Below are 18,060 nucleotides of genomic sequence, written 5' to 3'. Positions count from 1 at the left end.
AGTTTCCAATATGGAATATTTCAAAAATTCCCAAGCTTAATTTACCATGGAAATTTACCGGAAACTTTTCGGAAATTTACCGGAAATTTTCCGCCCCTTTGCAACCCTAATCAGAGCTCGATTGGTTTTTGCTTGTGCAAGGGAAGCTGGTCTATTCAGGATCTTGGAGGGCTCACCTGATCCCAGACAACTCAAAAAAAACAGCATCCCCTCACAGCCTTTTATTGAGTGACAACAGTTACACAAACACCCCATTATAAAACCCAAATGATGTGTTGTAAAAGCTAAGGCACTGTGTGTGCATGCATGTAAGATAAGATAAGATAAGATAAGATAAGATAGAACTTTATTAATCCCTCGGGTGGGTTCCTCTGGGAAATTCGACTTCCAAAAAGCACAGCAACGACCGAAGTTACAGTTACAGAATTGTTATATATATATATATATATATATACACACACACACACACACACACACACACACATATATAAATACAGAGACAAATATAAATAAAATATACAAAGGGGATAAATAGAATAAATAGGAATAAAAAATAAAAATACAAGTGAATTGCACATTTCAAGTATTGAGTCTATTGCACTGTTGACTATTTACAAAAAGTATTGCACAAGGTATTGTACAGTGAGGTGAAGAGGCACTACAGCTTAGTTGTTCCCCCCTCCTTTGTCCGTGCGAGTAAGGAAGTAAGGAAATCAGAACCTTGCATGGAATTGTGACTTGGTTAAAGACTATAGCTCATAGCATCCCCCACCATCCTAGATGTAGGGGAGGGACAGAAAAATATCTTTTTTTTTTTTTCGTAACGGTATAAACAATGAAAGGTGGTGGATTGACCAGATGCTGGAAGATGTGTAAAAATAACTCAACTGTTTGGTGGTGGCTATGGCAGAGCTTCCACAGATTCAGTAACATTAGCAAGTGGTGGAGGCCACCGATCAATCCAAATATCAATGGTAATAACAGGAATGCCACTCAAAACATGTACCATCAAAAATCTATTTCTGATGATTGTGACAGCTGTTTAACATTTTAAAAACAGAAGTGTAAGTGCTTAGAGACAGGCACATTTACATTCCATATTTTTACACCTTGCACAAATTTGACCATTATAAATTTTTTAAACTCTCTCTCACTCTTTCTCATAGTATACCTTTTGAGGCAGATGCTAGTCTACGTACTACATACTACTACATACTAGAAACTCATCATAAGGAGCTTGTAAGACTTTTTTGTTTGTTTTTTTCATTGTTACTTTATTCATTTTGTACAAAATGTATTTGTTTGATTGATTTTGATATATATTATATATATACTAGTTTTATTTTCTATGGATAGGGTATAACCAGCTGTTTGATTATGTTTAGTTTAACTGTACCATGGATTAAACTGGTCCCCAGAAAGACAAACACAAAGATAACACAGAGGATAGTTGGTTATATTTACATAGTTGCAAAATCAGGAACTAATATTTCATTAGAAAGAAAAAACTGATGAAAAAAAAGATGTAACTAAGATCTTTATTGCACTTTTCTGTTTCTGAATCAAAACATAAAATTACTTAATTATTACTTAAATAATTAATTTCATCTACTGACTGATGTTCAATGACAGAGCACAACCAGTCAACAATGAAAAATAAACTTTTCTGTGGTAATGGGAAATGACACAATTTTAAAGTCCATCTATCCATCTTCTGTGACTTATCCACATTAGAATCGATGGCTGGATGGATGGTCAAGGTTCATATATTCACCCATAGCCATGAACTGTGTATGTATGTGTCTACAGATACTTTATCTTTATCTTATATATTGGAGAGATATGACTCCTGCATTTACCCTTAATTGTACATCTCACATACCCCATTTTTAACTTATTTGCAGGTATGAGTATGCGTTTTAATAAGGGAGAGAGAATTTCAGTATTGAAATACATGCTAAAAAGTCCAGTGCTAGCACTAGCACTCATCTGTCCCAATGCATGTGTTGTAACTATTCTGTACTGCTGTGTAATATTGCATATAATGCAAGACACAAAGAAGGGCTGAGCCTTCATTTCCACTTTCAGTAGAAAAAAAAAAGATCAGATTCTCCTTTTGACCTGTAGCATGTGGCCTCGTTTTTTCTTTTACTTGTTCATGCGTGTATCCATTGTGGGCACACTTTGTCTGCATATTGAAAAAATAATATTATTATGTTACATTCACATTTATGTTGCAATGACATATTGCATATGACCATATTTTGATTTCCAAAAAAGGGGACACTTGGCTCAGTCATGAAGAACTTGCTTAAAGAAACATATTTAACATATTTAAACGATGCCTTCTCTGTGCGGTTAATGAATTGTGAAATAAAATATGTCACATAGGCTTTTACAAGTCAACAAGTACAAAATAAAATAACATAAAAGCCTCTGGAATTAAATAATGGTACAGAAATAATGCCTCATCTGCATAAGAAAAATTACCAGTACTGGGTTGGTACGAGGAAAATGTATCTTTTAAACCAACTCTTCCTCCTATGATGTTTAGAAAAGAGTGGGTTTACTAGCCATAATTCTTGCACTTTATCTACAGTCCTTTTCATCTAGGAGAAACAGAATTTCACTGATTGTTGAAAGTGCTCTTGTGAAATGAAATTTCATGATTTCTGTCTGATTGGGATTGCGCTCTAATTTTGTTGGGCCTTGTAATACAAGTTGACTTGAGACCTTAAGGTGACTGTTGTTTCTGAGACTGCTCTATAAAAAATAAAATATATCTTAAATGAACTTAATATGATTCTGATATTAGATCAGCCGGGGGAGGTGGAGCACCAGCCCTAGTCACTGGGAGATACAGGTTTCTGTTTTTGTACTAAAACTGCAGTTAGTCATGATGAGTGAACCAATTAACTAAGACTGTTGCCCAGTTGAGGAGATAATACTGAGTTTATGTACAATCGCTGTTGGTTTGCTTTCTAATAAAACTCACCAGACATTGCATTTTCAACTACAGGCAATAAAGTCTCTTAAGGTTCAGTCCAGAAACCTTCAACTATCTAAACAAGAGGCTGTTGTATTGGAAAGCTGTAAAAACAAAGTAGGTTTATAAGGGAAGGTTTTGTTTGCAAACATGTTAAGAACACTTTTAAAAAACCTTTTGAACGAGCTCAAACACAACTGTTGACCTAAGGTTTACTTCTCTTGGTGGATATGCACAACGGAATTCAGCAAGCTGTACTTGTGACCAGGAACACTACAGTAAGTGTGCACCAGTGCAACATAGTGCATTATTGTTAAAGCAAGCTGACCTGTTAAACCTAACTAAACTTCTTAGTAATTTCATTCAACCTTCAAATAACACAAAGTTAGTAGACCATAGCTCGTTTTGCAGGATATTTCACAATATGATAAGGTCATGATCCCGGAGTCTTCCTGAGCTAACCTGCCTTCTCTGACTCCCTCTCTCTCGCTCTCTTTTTCTCCCTGCCTGTGTATGTTTGTTTATGTTTGTGGGTGTGTTTTTATTTAGCTCTTACAGCATTGGTTCCTCCAGGCTCTCCCCCCCCCAGCTGTTAAACCTTGCCAAAGATCTGCTGTTATCCAGTCTGGTCCTCATGGGGTCATCAGAATGACTATTTTAGCCTGAACCACTCCCTCATGCTTTAAATCAGTTGGTTCTCTGTAGTGAATTACCAAATTTTCTCGAGGTTTAAATGTTAAAGTGCTAAACTCACACATTGCAGATTTAAATGTGCATAGAGGAAAAACAGATTCAGAGCAAAGTTAAAAAATTGGTTATAAGGTTTCAAAACTCAGCTCACAACTGTCAGGGTTTCTGGGTCTTTGACCCAGTATTCTTAGTTCATGTTCACTGTTTATATTCTGTCTGCTTCACCTCCTGTTTTATTGTGTTAGCCTTGGTCCATGTGCATTATGTTCCGTCCTCTTCCCGTTTATCATTAGGTCATTATGTTCAGCTGTGTACTCACCAGGTTCTAATCTCTCATCACTCAGCCTGTGTATTTATGTCCCTCAGTTCAACCAGTCCAATGTCTTGTCATTGATGTTATTGTGATGTTGTTCTTGCCGCCGTTAGGTTGTCCTCTGTTCAGTTCCGTCAGGTCAGCCGGTCAGTTGTCAGTCAGTCTTTCATTCATCCATTCAGTCAGTCGTCCAGCCGGCCAGCCGTTTCCTACTCCTGTTCTGTTTGTTCACTCCGTTGACAATAAAACACCAATCTTCACCTACCTGTGAGTCCAGCGTTTGGGTCCTCCTTCTTTCGTCCACGACCTCATCCTGACAACAACTACACATTGTGATTTACAAGTACAAAATATTTATGACCACAATTTGAGCCCATTGCTTTTCTACTAGTTCGGGTGACTATGCAGAAATATGCTGACAGTCTGAGGAAGTTTTCCGAGATTTGCTCACAAAGTCAAAGACATTTTTCAAATTGAAAAGGAAAAAAAAAGAACTTGTGAATTCCACGAGAGCTCTGAGTGTGAGGATTGTTTTATATTGTGGCATGCAGAGGAATCTTTACAAAGAAGCTCACAGAGAGAGATTGTTATTCAACCCCAAGCTGGTAGGGGGAGCTCTTTATTACAACACACACTGATGCTACACTGTGCTTCGAGGGTCATCAACAGCATAACAGAACTCACCCATGGTTGCATTCATTCTATAAAACAACACTGTAAGTGCCTTTGAACTGCAGTACAAACACAACATTCAAGATAACAGTTAAAAGTAGTGTAACCATAAACAACAAAACAAGAACATCCAAACAGCAGTCCCAAGGCATGATGGGAGAGAACTAGCCGCTCCCCCAACACGCCACACAGCCCCCACCTGAGTGGTTAGCTGTCCCCAGCAACCGGCATGTCCATAGCAAAGTCTCTGAGGTGTTGGGGAAGGCGACGGCTTCGTTGAGGACGTTCCGTGGGTCCCCCAGCTGCCTCCGAGGCCAGGTTGGGGGCCTGCAGTTGAAGCTGGGACCCTGACGTCTCCCTGGATGGACTCAAGGGCTGATAGGGTGCCAGGCGATCGCGATGGAGTACGACCACCCTGTTCCGTTTGACCAGCCGCACCCTGTAGACCACGTCAGACGGCCTCTCAAGAACAGTGCAGGGTCCAACCCACTGGCTCATCAGTTTGGGAGAAAGCCCTTTCTTCCTCTCCGGGCTGTAGACCCACACATGCTGACCGGGCGAAAGTCCTTCCCCCTTGCAGCGGGTATCATAAGCCCGCTTTTGCCGGGAGCCTGCATCTCGGAGAGCCTGCCTGGTCAACTGATGCACCTCTCGGAGCCGAGCGAGGAGGTTGTGGAGGTAGTCCAACCTGGGGTCCCCGCATACTTCCTGCCCGGGGGGAGATCCAAACACCAAGTCCACTGGGGTACGAAGCTCATGACCGAACATCAAGGCCGCTGGAGTGCACTTAGTAGACTCCTGGACTGCAGAACGGTAGGCCATTAGGACCAGGGGAAGGTGTTGATCCCAGTCACGCTGCTGGTGGCAGGTCAGGATAGCAAGCTGGGTGGCCAGGGTGCGGTTGAAGCGTTCCACCAACCCATCGCTTTGGGGGTGCAGTGGCGTCGTCCGGGTCTTCCTGATACCCAGCCGCTGACAGACCTCCTTGAACACCGCAGCCTCAAAATTCCGGCCCTGGTCGCTGTGCAGCTCCTCTGGTACCCCGAACCGGCAGAACATCTCGTTGACCAGACGCTCAGCAGTGGTAACAGCACTCTGGTCAGGGACTGCATAGGCCTCAGGCCACTTAGTGAAGTAGTCCATGGCAACCAGGACGTAGCGGTTCCCCTGGTCAGTGGTGGGGAAGGGTCCCAGGATGTCCACACCAACCCGCTCCATGGGAGCCCCCACCTGATACTGCTGCAAGGGGGCATGAGAGCGTTGGGAAGGCCCTTTCTGAGCCGTGCAGGCATCACACCGATGGACATAGAGCTCTACGTCCTGGCGACACCCGGGCCAGTAGAACCGAGACCGGAGTCGCCGCAGAGTCTTGGTAACTCCAAAGTGTCCTGCCCCCGCTGCACCATGAACCAGCTGGAGCACCCTGGACCGCAACTGTTGAGGTACCACAAGCTGGAAGACCTCACGGTGACCCCCGGGAGCCTGCCAGCGGCGATAGAGGAGGCCGTTTCGGTTTGTGAGGTTGGCCCATTGGGAGTAGAGAGCCTTGGTCTCGAGGTCCAGTGCAGATACCTCTGGCCATGATGGTCTCTGACTGGCTCCAATCCAACACTGAACCTGGGAAAGGGCAGGGTCCTGGTTCTGGTCGTGTTGCAGCTGTTGGGGATCCATGGCCTCCAGACCCTCAGTATCCCCTGCGGCGGACTGGACCTGAAGACTGCTACAATGCCCACCTGGAACAGAGTCATTCTCAGGGTCGCCCTGTGGTGACGCGATCACTGAAGTCATGCCCATCTACTGACTGATGTTCAATGACAGAGCACAACCAGTCAACAATGAAAAATAAACTTTTCTGTGGTAATGGGAAATGACACAATTTTAAAGTCCATCTATCCATCTTCTGTGACTTATCCACATTAGAATCGATGGCTGGATGGATGGTCAAGGTTCATATATTCACCCATAGCCATGAACTGTGTATGTATGTGTCTACAGATACTTTATCTTTATCTTATATATTGGAGAGATATGACTCCTGCATTTACCCTTAATTGTACATCTCACATACCCCATTTTTAACTTATTTGCAGGTATGAGTATGCGTTTTAATAAGGGAGAGAGAATTTCAGTATTGAAATACATGCTAAAAAGTCCAGTGCTAGCACTAGCACTCATCTGTCCCAATGCATGTGTTGTAACTATTCTGTACTGCTGTGTAATATTGCATATAATGCAAGACACAAAGAAGGGCTGAGCCTTCATTTCCACTTTCAGTAGAAAAAAAAAAGATCAGATTCTCCTTTTGACCTGTAGCATGTGGCCTCGTTTTTTCTTTTACTTGTTCATGCGTGTATCCATTGTGGGCACACTTTGTCTGCATATTGAAAAAATAATATTATTATGTTACATTCACATTTATGTTGCAATGACATATTGCATATGACCATATTTTGATTTCCAAAAAAGGGGACACTTGGCTCAGTCATGAAGAACTTGCTTAAAGAAACATATTTAACATATTTAAATGATGCCTTCTCTGTGCGGTTAATGAATTGTGAAATAAAATATGTCACATAGGCTTTTACAAGTCAACAAGTACAAAATAAAATAACATAAAAGCCTCTGGAATTAAATAATGGTACAGAAATAATGCCTCATCTGCATAAGAAAAATTACCAGTACTGGGTTGGTACGAGGAAAATGTATCTTTTAAACCAACTCTTCCTCCTATGATGTTTAGAAAAGAGTGGGTTTACTAGCCATAATTCTTGCACTTTATCTACAGTCCTTTTCATCTAGGAGAAACAGAATTTCACTGATTGTTGAAAGTGCTCTTGTGAAATGAAATTTCATGATTTCTGTCTGATTGGGATTGCGCTCTAATTTTGTTGGGCCTTGTAATACAAGTTGACTTGAGACCTTAAGGTGACTGTTGTTTCTGAGACTGCTCTATAAAAAATAAAATATATCTTAAATGAACTTAATATGATTCTGATATTAGATCAGCCGGGGGAGGTGGAGCACCAGCCCTAGTCACTGGGAGATACAGGTTTCTGTTTTTGTACTAAAACTGCAGTTAGTCATGATGAGTGAACCAATTAACTAAGACTGTTGCCCAGTTGAGGAGATAATACTGAGTTTATGTACAATCGCTGTTGGTTTGCTTTCTAATAAAACTCACCAGACATTGCATTTTCAACTACAGGCAATAAAGTCTCTTAAGGTTCAGTCCAGAAACCTTCAACTATCTAAACAAGAGGCTGTTGTATTGGAAAGCTGTAAAAACAAAGTAGGTTTATAAGGGAAGGTTTTGTTTGCAAACATGTTAAGAACACTTTTAAAAAACCTTTTGAACGAGCTCAAACACAACTGTTGACCTAAGGTTTACTTCTCTTGGTGGATATGCACAACGGAATTCAGCAAGCTGTACTTGTGACCAGGAACACTACAGTAAGTGTGCACCAGTGCAACATAGTGCATTATTGTTAAAGCAAGCTGACCTGTTAAACCTAACTAAACTTCTTAGTAATTTCATTCAACCTTCAAATAACACAAAGTTAGTAGACCATAGCTCGTTTTGCAGGATATTTCACAATATGATAAGGTCATGATCCCGGAGTCTTCCTGAGCTAACCTGCCTTCTCTGACTCCCTCTCTCTCGCTCTCTTTTTCTCCCTGCCTGTGTATGTTTGTTTATGTTTGTGGGTGTGTTTTTATTTAGCTCTTACAGCATTGGTTCCTCCAGGCTCTCCCCCCCCCAGCTGTTAAACCTTGCCAAAGATCTGCTGTTATCCAGTCTGGTCCTCATGGGGTCATCAGAATGACTATTTTAGCCTGAACCACTCCCTCATGCTTTAAATCAGTTGGTTCTCTGTAGTGAATTACCAAATTTTCTCGAGGTTTAAATGTTAAAGTGCTAAACTCACACATTGCAGATTTAAATGTGCATAGAGGAAAAACAGATTCAGAGCAAAGTTAAAAAATTGGTTATAAGGTTTCAAAACTCAGCTCACAACTGTCAGGGTTTCTGGGTCTTTGACCCAGTATTCTTAGTTCATGTTCACTGTTTATATTCTGTCTGCTTCACCTCCTGTTTTATTGTGTTAGCCTTGGTCCATGTGCATTATGTTCCGTCCTCTTCCCGTTTATCATTAGGTCATTATGTTCAGCTGTGTACTCACCAGGTTCTAATCTCTCATCACTCAGCCTGTGTATTTATGTCCCTCAGTTCAACCAGTCCAATGTCTTGTCATTGATGTTATTGTGATGTTGTTCTTGCCGCCGTTAGGTTGTCCTCTGTTCAGTTCCGTCAGGTCAGCCGGTCAGTTGTCAGTCAGTCTTTCATTCATCCATTCAGTCAGTCGTCCAGCCGGCCAGCCGTTTCCTACTCCTGTTCTGTTTGTTCACTCCGTTGACAATAAAACACCAATCTTCACCTACCTGTGAGTCCAGCGTTTGGGTCCTCCTTCTTTCGTCCACGACCTCATCCTGACAACAACTACACATTGTGATTTACAAGTACAAAATATTTATGACCACAATTTGAGCCCATTGCTTTTCTACTAGTTCGGGTGACTATGCAGAAATATGCTGACAGTCTGAGGAAGTTTTCCGAGATTTGCTCACAAAGTCAAAGACATTTTTCAAATTGAAAAGGAAAAAAAAAGAACTTGTGAATTCCACGAGAGCTCTGAGTGTGAGGATTGTTTTATATTGTGGCATGCAGAGGAATCTTTACAAAGAAGCTCACAGAGAGAGATTGTTATTCAACCCCAAGCTGGTAGGGGGAGCTCTTTATTACAACACACACTGATGCTACACTGTGCTTCGAGGGTCATCAACAGCATAACAGAACTCACCCATGGTTGCATTCATTCTATAAAACAACACTGTAAGTGCCTTTGAACTGCAGTACAAACACAACATTCAAGATAACAGTTAAAAGTAGTGTAACCATAAACAACAAAACAAGAACATCCAAACAGCAGTCCCAAGGCATGATGGGAGAGAACTAGCCGCTCCCCCAACACGCCACACAGCCCCCACCTGAGTGGTTAGCTGTCCCCAGCAACCGGCATGTCCATAGCAAAGTCTCTGAGGTGTTGGGGAAGGCGACGGCTTCGTTGAGGACGTTCCGTGGGTCCCCCAGCTGCCTCCGAGGCCAGGTTGGGGGCCTGCAGTTGAAGCTGGGACCCTGACGTCTCCCTGGATGGACTCAAGGGCTGATAGGGTGCCAGGCGATCGCGATGGAGTACGACCACCCTGTTCCGTTTGACCAGCCGCACCCTGTAGACCACGTCAGACGGCCTCTCAAGAACAGTGCAGGGTCCAACCCACTGGCTCATCAGTTTGGGAGAAAGCCCTTTCTTCCTCTCCGGGCTGTAGACCCACACATGCTGACCGGGCGAAAGTCCTTCCCCCTTGCAGCGGGTATCATAAGCCCGCTTTTGCCGGGAGCCTGCATCTCGGAGAGCCTGCCTGGTCAACTGATGCACCTCTCGGAGCCGAGCGAGGAGGTTGTGGAGGTAGTCCAACCTGGGGTCCCCGCATACTTCCTGCCCGGGGGGAGATCCAAACACCAAGTCCACTGGGGTACGAAGCTCATGACCGAACATCAAGGCCGCTGGAGTGCACTTAGTAGACTCCTGGACTGCAGAACGGTAGGCCATTAGGACCAGGGGAAGGTGTTGATCCCAGTCACGCTGCTGGTGGCAGGTCAGGATAGCAAGCTGGGTGGCCAGGGTGCGGTTGAAGCGTTCCACCAACCCATCGCTTTGGGGGTGCAGTGGCGTCGTCCGGGTCTTCCTGATACCCAGCCGCTGACAGACCTCCTTGAACACCGCAGCCTCAAAATTCCGGCCCTGGTCGCTGTGCAGCTCCTCTGGTACCCCGAACCGGCAGAACATCTCGTTGACCAGACGCTCAGCAGTGGTAACAGCACTCTGGTCAGGGACTGCATAGGCCTCAGGCCACTTAGTGAAGTAGTCCATGGCAACCAGGACGTAGCGGTTCCCCTGGTCAGTGGTGGGGAAGGGTCCCAGGATGTCCACACCAACCCGCTCCATGGGAGCCCCCACCTGATACTGCTGCAAGGGGGCATGAGAGCGTTGGGAAGGCCCTTTCTGAGCCGTGCAGGCATCACACCGATGGACATAGAGCTCTACGTCCTGGCGACACCCGGGCCAGTAGAACCGAGACCGGAGTCGCCGCAGAGTCTTGGTAACTCCAAAGTGTCCTGCCCCCGCTGCACCATGAACCAGCTGGAGCACCCTGGACCGCAACTGTTGAGGTACCACAAGCTGGAAGACCTCACGGTGACCCCCGGGAGCCTGCCAGCGGCGATAGAGGAGGCCGTTTCGGTTTGTGAGGTTGGCCCATTGGGAGTAGAGAGCCTTGGTCTCGAGGTCCAGTGCAGATACCTCTGGCCATGATGGTCTCTGACTGGCTCCAATCCAACACTGAACCTGGGAAAGGGCAGGGTCCTGGTTCTGGTCGTGTTGCAGCTGTTGGGGATCCATGGCCTCCAGACCCTCAGTATCCCCTGCGGCGGACTGGACCTGAAGACTGCTACAATGCCCACCTGGAACAGAGTCATTCTCAGGGTCGCCCTGTGGTGACGCGATCACTGAAGTCATGCCCATCTACTGACTGATGTTCAATGACAGAGCACAACCAGTCAACAATGAAAAATAAACTTTTCTGTGGTAATGGGAAATGACACAATTTTAAAGTCCATCTATCCATCTTCTGTGACTTATCCACATTAGAATCGATGGCTGGATGGATGGTCAAGGTTCATATATTCACCCATAGCCATGAACTGTGTATGTATGTGTCTACAGATACTTTATCTTTATCTTATATATTGGAGAGATATGACTCCTGCATTTACCCTTAATTGTACATCTCACATACCCCATTTTTAACTTATTTGCAGGTATGAGTATGCGTTTTAATAAGGGAGAGAGAATTTCAGTATTGAAATACATGCTAAAAAGTCCAGTGCTAGCACTAGCACTCATCTGTCCCAATGCATGTGTTGTAACTATTCTGTACTGCTGTGTAATATTGCATATAATGCAAGACACAAAGAAGGGCTGAGCCTTCATTTCCACTTTCAGTAGAAAAAAAAAAGATCAGATTCTCCTTTTGACCTGTAGCATGTGGCCTCGTTTTTTCTTTTACTTGTTCATGCGTGTATCCATTGTGGGCACACTTTGTCTGCATATTGAAAAAATAATATTATTATGTTACATTCACATTTATGTTGCAATGACATATTGCATATGACCATATTTTGATTTCCAAAAAAGGGGACACTTGGCTCAGTCATGAAGAACTTGCTTAAAGAAACATATTTAACATATTTAAATGATGCCTTCTCTGTGCGGTTAATGAATTGTGAAATAAAATATGTCACATAGGCTTTTACAAGTCAACAAGTACAAAATAAAATAACATAAAAGCCTCTGGAATTAAATAATGGTACAGAAATAATGCCTCATCTGCATAAGAAAAATTACCAGTACTGGGTTGGTACGAGGAAAATGTATCTTTTAAACCAACTCTTCCTCCTATGATGTTTAGAAAAGAGTGGGTTTACTAGCCATAATTCTTGCACTTTATCTACAGTCCTTTTCATCTAGGAGAAACAGAATTTCACTGATTGTTGAAAGTGCTCTTGTGAAATGAAATTTCATGATTTCTGTCTGATTGGGATTGCGCTCTAATTTTGTTGGGCCTTGTAATACAAGTTGACTTGAGACCTTAAGGTGACTGTTGTTTCTGAGACTGCTCTATAAAAAATAAAATATATCTTAAATGAACTTAATATGATTCTGATATTAGATCAGCCGGGGGAGGTGGAGCACCAGCCCTAGTCACTGGGAGATACAGGTTTCTGTTTTTGTACTAAAACTGCAGTTAGTCATGATGAGTGAACCAATTAACTAAGACTGTTGCCCAGTTGAGGAGATAATACTGAGTTTATGTACAATCGCTGTTGGTTTGCTTTCTAATAAAACTCACCAGACATTGCATTTTCAACTACAGGCAATAAAGTCTCTTAAGGTTCAGTCCAGAAACCTTCAACTATCTAAACAAGAGGCTGTTGTATTGGAAAGCTGTAAAAACAAAGTAGGTTTATAAGGGAAGGTTTTGTTTGCAAACATGTTAAGAACACTTTTAAAAAACCTTTTGAACGAGCTCAAACACAACTGTTGACCTAAGGTTTACTTCTCTTGGTGGATATGCACAACGGAATTCAGCAAGCTGTACTTGTGACCAGGAACACTACAGTAAGTGTGCACCAGTGCAACATAGTGCATTATTGTTAAAGCAAGCTGACCTGTTAAACCTAACTAAACTTCTTAGTAATTTCATTCAACCTTCAAATAACACAAAGTTAGTAGACCATAGCTCGTTTTGCAGGATATTTCACAATATGATAAGGTCATGATCCCGGAGTCTTCCTGAGCTAACCTGCCTTCTCTGACTCCCTCTCTCTCGCTCTCTTTTTCTCCCTGCCTGTGTATGTTTGTTTATGTTTGTGGGTGTGTTTTTATTTAGCTCTTACAGCATTGGTTCCTCCAGGCTCTCCCCCCCCCAGCTGTTAAACCTTGCCAAAGATCTGCTGTTATCCAGTCTGGTCCTCATGGGGTCATCAGAATGACTATTTTAGCCTGAACCACTCCCTCATGCTTTAAATCAGTTGGTTCTCTGTAGTGAATTACCAAATTTTCTCGAGGTTTAAATGTTAAAGTGCTAAACTCACACATTGCAGATTTAAATGTGCATAGAGGAAAAACAGATTCAGAGCAAAGTTAAAAAATTGGTTATAAGGTTTCAAAACTCAGCTCACAACTGTCAGGGTTTCTGGGTCTTTGACCCAGTATTCTTAGTTCATGTTCACTGTTTATATTCTGTCTGCTTCACCTCCTGTTTTATTGTGTTAGCCTTGGTCCATGTGCATTATGTTCCGTCCTCTTCCCGTTTATCATTAGGTCATTATGTTCAGCTGTGTACTCACCAGGTTCTAATCTCTCATCACTCAGCCTGTGTATTTATGTCCCTCAGTTCAACCAGTCCAATGTCTTGTCATTGATGTTATTGTGATGTTGTTCTTGCCGCCGTTAGGTTGTCCTCTGTTCAGTTCCGTCAGGTCAGCCGGTCAGTTGTCAGTCAGTCTTTCATTCATCCATTCAGTCAGTCGTCCAGCCGGCCAGCCGTTTCCTACTCCTGTTCTGTTTGTTCACTCCGTTGACAATAAAACACCAATCTTCACCTACCTGTGAGTCCAGCGTTTGGGTCCTCCTTCTTTCGTCCACGACCTCATCCTGACAACAACTACACATTGTGATTTACAAGTACAAAATATTTATGACCACAATTTGAGCCCATTGCTTTTCTACTAGTTCGGGTGACTATGCAGAAATATGCTGACAGTCTGAGGAAGTTTTCCGAGATTTGCTCACAAAGTCAAAGACATTTTTCAAATTGAAAAGGAAAAAAAAAGAACTTGTGAATTCCACGAGAGCTCTGAGTGTGAGGATTGTTTTATATTGTGGCATGCAGAGGAATCTTTACAAAGAAGCTCACAGAGAGAGATTGTTATTCAACCCCAAGCTGGTAGGGGGAGCTCTTTATTACAACACACACTGATGCTACACTGTGCTTCGAGGGTCATCAACAGCATAACAGAACTCACCCATGGTTGCATTCATTCTATAAAACAACACTGTAAGTGCCTTTGAACTGCAGTACAAACACAACATTCAAGATAACAGTTAAAAGTAGTGTAACCATAAACAACAAAACAAGAACATCCAAACAGCAGTCCCAAGGCATGATGGGAGAGAACTAGCCGCTCCCCCAACACGCCACACAGCCCCCACCTGAGTGGTTAGCTGTCCCCAGCAACCGGCATGTCCATAGCAAAGTCTCTGAGGTGTTGGGGAAGGCGACGGCTTCGTTGAGGACGTTCCGTGGGTCCCCCAGCTGCCTCCGAGGCCAGGTTGGGGGCCTGCAGTTGAAGCTGGGACCCTGACGTCTCCCTGGATGGACTCAAGGGCTGATAGGGTGCCAGGCGATCGCGATGGAGTACGACCACCCTGTTCCGTTTGACCAGCCGCACCCTGTAGACCACGTCAGACGGCCTCTCAAGAACAGTGCAGGGTCCAACCCACTGGCTCATCAGTTTGGGAGAAAGCCCTTTCTTCCTCTCCGGGCTGTAGACCCACACATGCTGACCGGGCGAAAGTCCTTCCCCCTTGCAGCGGGTATCATAAGCCCGCTTTTGCCGGGAGCCTGCATCTCGGAGAGCCTGCCTGGTCAACTGATGCACCTCTCGGAGCCGAGCGAGGAGGTTGTGGAGGTAGTCCAACCCGGGGTCCCCGCATACTTCCTGCCCGGGGGGAGATCCAAACACCAAGTCCACTGGGGTACGAAGCTCATGACCGAACATCAAGGCCGCTGGAGTGCACTTAGTAGACTCCTGGACTGCAGAACGGTAGGCCATTAGGACCAGGGGAAGGTGTTGATCCCAGTCACGCTGCTGGTGGCAGGTCAGGATAGCAAGCTGGGTGGCCAGGGTGCGGTTGAAGCGTTCCACCAACCCATCGCTTTGGGGGTGCAGTGGCGTCGTCCGGGTCTTCCTGATACCCAGCCGCTGACAGACCTCCTTGAACACCGCAGCCTCAAAATTCCGGCCCTGGTCGCTGTGCAGCTCCTCTGGTACCCCGAACCGGCAGAACATCTCGTTGACCAGACGCTCAGCAGTGGTAACAGCACTCTGGTCAGGGACTGCATAGGCCTCAGGCCACTTAGTGAAGTAGTCCATGGCAACCAGGACGTAGCGGTTCCCCTGGTCAGTGGTGGGGAAGGGTCCCAGGATGTCCACACCAACCCGCTCCATGGGAGCCCCCACCTGATACTGCTGCAAGGGGGCATGAGAGCGTTGGGAAGGCCCTTTCTGAGCCGTGCAGGCATCACACCGATGGACATAGAGCTCTACGTCCTGGCGACACCCGGGCCAGTAGAACCGAGACCGGAGTCGCCGCAGAGTCTTGGTAACTCCAAAGTGTCCTGCCCCCGCTGCACCATGAACCAGCTGGAGCACCCTGGACCGCAACTGTTGAGGTACCACAAGCTGGAAGACCTCACGGTGACCCCCGGGAGCCTGCCAGCGGCGATAGAGGAGGCCGTTTCGGTTTGTGAGGTTGGCCCATTGGGAGTAGAGAGCCTTGGTCTCGAGGTCCAGTGCAGATACCTCTGGCCATGATGGTCTCTGACCGGCTCCAATCCAACACTGAACCTGGGAAAGGGCAGGGTCCTGGTTCTGGTCGTGTTGCAGCTGTTGGGGATCCATGGCCTCCAGACCCTCAGTATCCCCTGCGGCGGACTGGACCTGAAGACTGCTACAATGCCCACCTGGAACAGAGTCATTCTCAGGGTCGCCCTGTGGTGACGCGATCACTGAAGTCATGCCCTCCCGGTCCTCCAAGCGTTGGCAGTACCTGCACTGTTTTTCCTCACAAGGGCGTCGGGAGAGGGCATCTGCATTGGTGTGGAGACGTCCCGCCCTGTGACGGACCTCAAAGTGGTAATCTTGCAACGTCTCCAACCACCGGGCTAGCTGTCCCTCCGGTTCTTTAAAGCTGAGCAGCCAAGTGAGGGACGCATGGTCTGTGCGCAGGAGGAACTTCTTCCCGTAGAGGTAGGGTCTGAAATGGCGGAGACCCAGGATGATGGCCAGCAGCTCTCGACGGGTGACACAATAGTTCCTCTCCGGTCTGCTGAGGGAATGGCTGTAGTAGGAGATGACCCGCTCCCCCTCAGGGCCTTCCTGCGACAGTACAGCCCCCACCCCTGTGTTGCTGGCATCGGTGTCCACGACAAAAGGGAGCTGCAGGTCTGGGTAGGCTAGCACCGGTGCCTCAACCAGTGCAGATCGGAGCCGATCAAATGCCACGGCACTGTCCTCACTCCAATGGAACTCCCGGGCCTTCTGTGTGAGCCAGTGCAGGGGGCTTGCAATGGTAGCAAAGTCCTTGACGAAACGCCGGTAGTATGATGCCAGGCCAAGGAAACTCCGCAACTCAGCAGTGTTGCCCGGAATGGGCCAGTCTTTCACAGCGGCCACCTTCGCAGGGTCAGTGGAAACCCCTGCTCCGCTCACAACGTGACCCAAGAAGGTCGTCTCCTTTCGGAAGAGATGGCACTTTTTGGGGTGGAGGCGAAGGCCAGCCTGGCGGATAGCGTGGAAAACAGCAGTCAGGTTAGCCAAGGCTTTCTCGAAGTCTGTCGCGTGGACGAGGAGGTCATCCAGGTAGACCACACAGCAGTCGCGGGGGATGTCAGCCAGAACCCTCTCCATTAGGCGCTCGAATGTGGCTGGGGCATTGCAGAGGCCAAAGGGCATCACCTTAAACTGCCACAGTCCCTGGCCAATGGAGAAAGCAGTCTTTGGGCGGGCCTCTGGCGTCAGCTCCACCTGCCAGTAGCCACTGCGCAAGTCGAGGGAACTGAACCAGCAGGACCCAGCAATGTCGTCGAGGGCATCGTCAATCCGGGGCTGTTGAGTAGACGGTAGTCGACACAAAACCGCCAGGTACCATCCTTTTTCCGAACCAGTACAGCCGGGGCTGCCCAGGGGCTGTTTGAGGGTTCGATGATGCCCGCCTCTGCCATTTCCCTGATCTTCTGCTCTGCTGCGGCACGCTTGGCAAGGGGAAGGCGACGAGGGCGGAGGCGGATGGGCCGTGCATCCCCAGTGTCAATGTCGTGTTGTACCAGGCTGGTTTGCATGCAGTCCTCATCCTTGGCTGCAAAGATGTCGGCAAACAAGTCTAGTATCTCTCGCAGCTGCCGTCACTGATCAGCCTGGAGACCCTCGCAGCTCCTCTGGTATAGGTCCTCGACAGCTTGCTTGGTCTCTGCAGACAGTTGCGGTACTGCTGGTGAAGGGGAGGCCCCTTCCCCCGCCAGCAGTGACAGGTCCTCAGGCTTCCTGACGCTGGCTGAAAAAGTGGAGGCAGGCAGCGGGACTTCCGTTGTGGTGTGGAGCTTCACAGCCTCCGTGCCCAGGTAAAGGATTGCTCGGGACACGTCCACTGTGGCCTCCCATTTGGCTAGCAGGTCCAGGCCAATGATGCATTGGTCCTGGATGCTGGCTAGCCAGAACTGGTGGTCCACGCTGCAGTTAGCAACAGTCACCGGGAGGGATCTTTCCCCCTTAACTTTGGCATGCTCCCCCGTGACTGTGGTGATGTGGAGCTGAGTAGGCTGCCAACCCTGCGGTATTGGGCCATCAGAACCAGGGAGGACTCCAGCCTGTACTAAGGAGAGCGTGGACCCAGTGTCTATCAGGGCTCTACAGGTGGTGCCGGCAAGGTCACAGTCC

The sequence above is a fragment of the Maylandia zebra genome, linkage group LG3 (genome assembly GCF_041146795.1).
Source record: "Maylandia zebra isolate NMK-2024a linkage group LG3, Mzebra_GT3a, whole genome shotgun sequence".
In the NCBI taxonomy this organism is placed as follows: Eukaryota; Metazoa; Chordata; class Actinopteri; order Cichliformes; family Cichlidae; genus Maylandia; species Maylandia zebra.
This window is presented reverse-complemented; position numbering follows the sequence as displayed.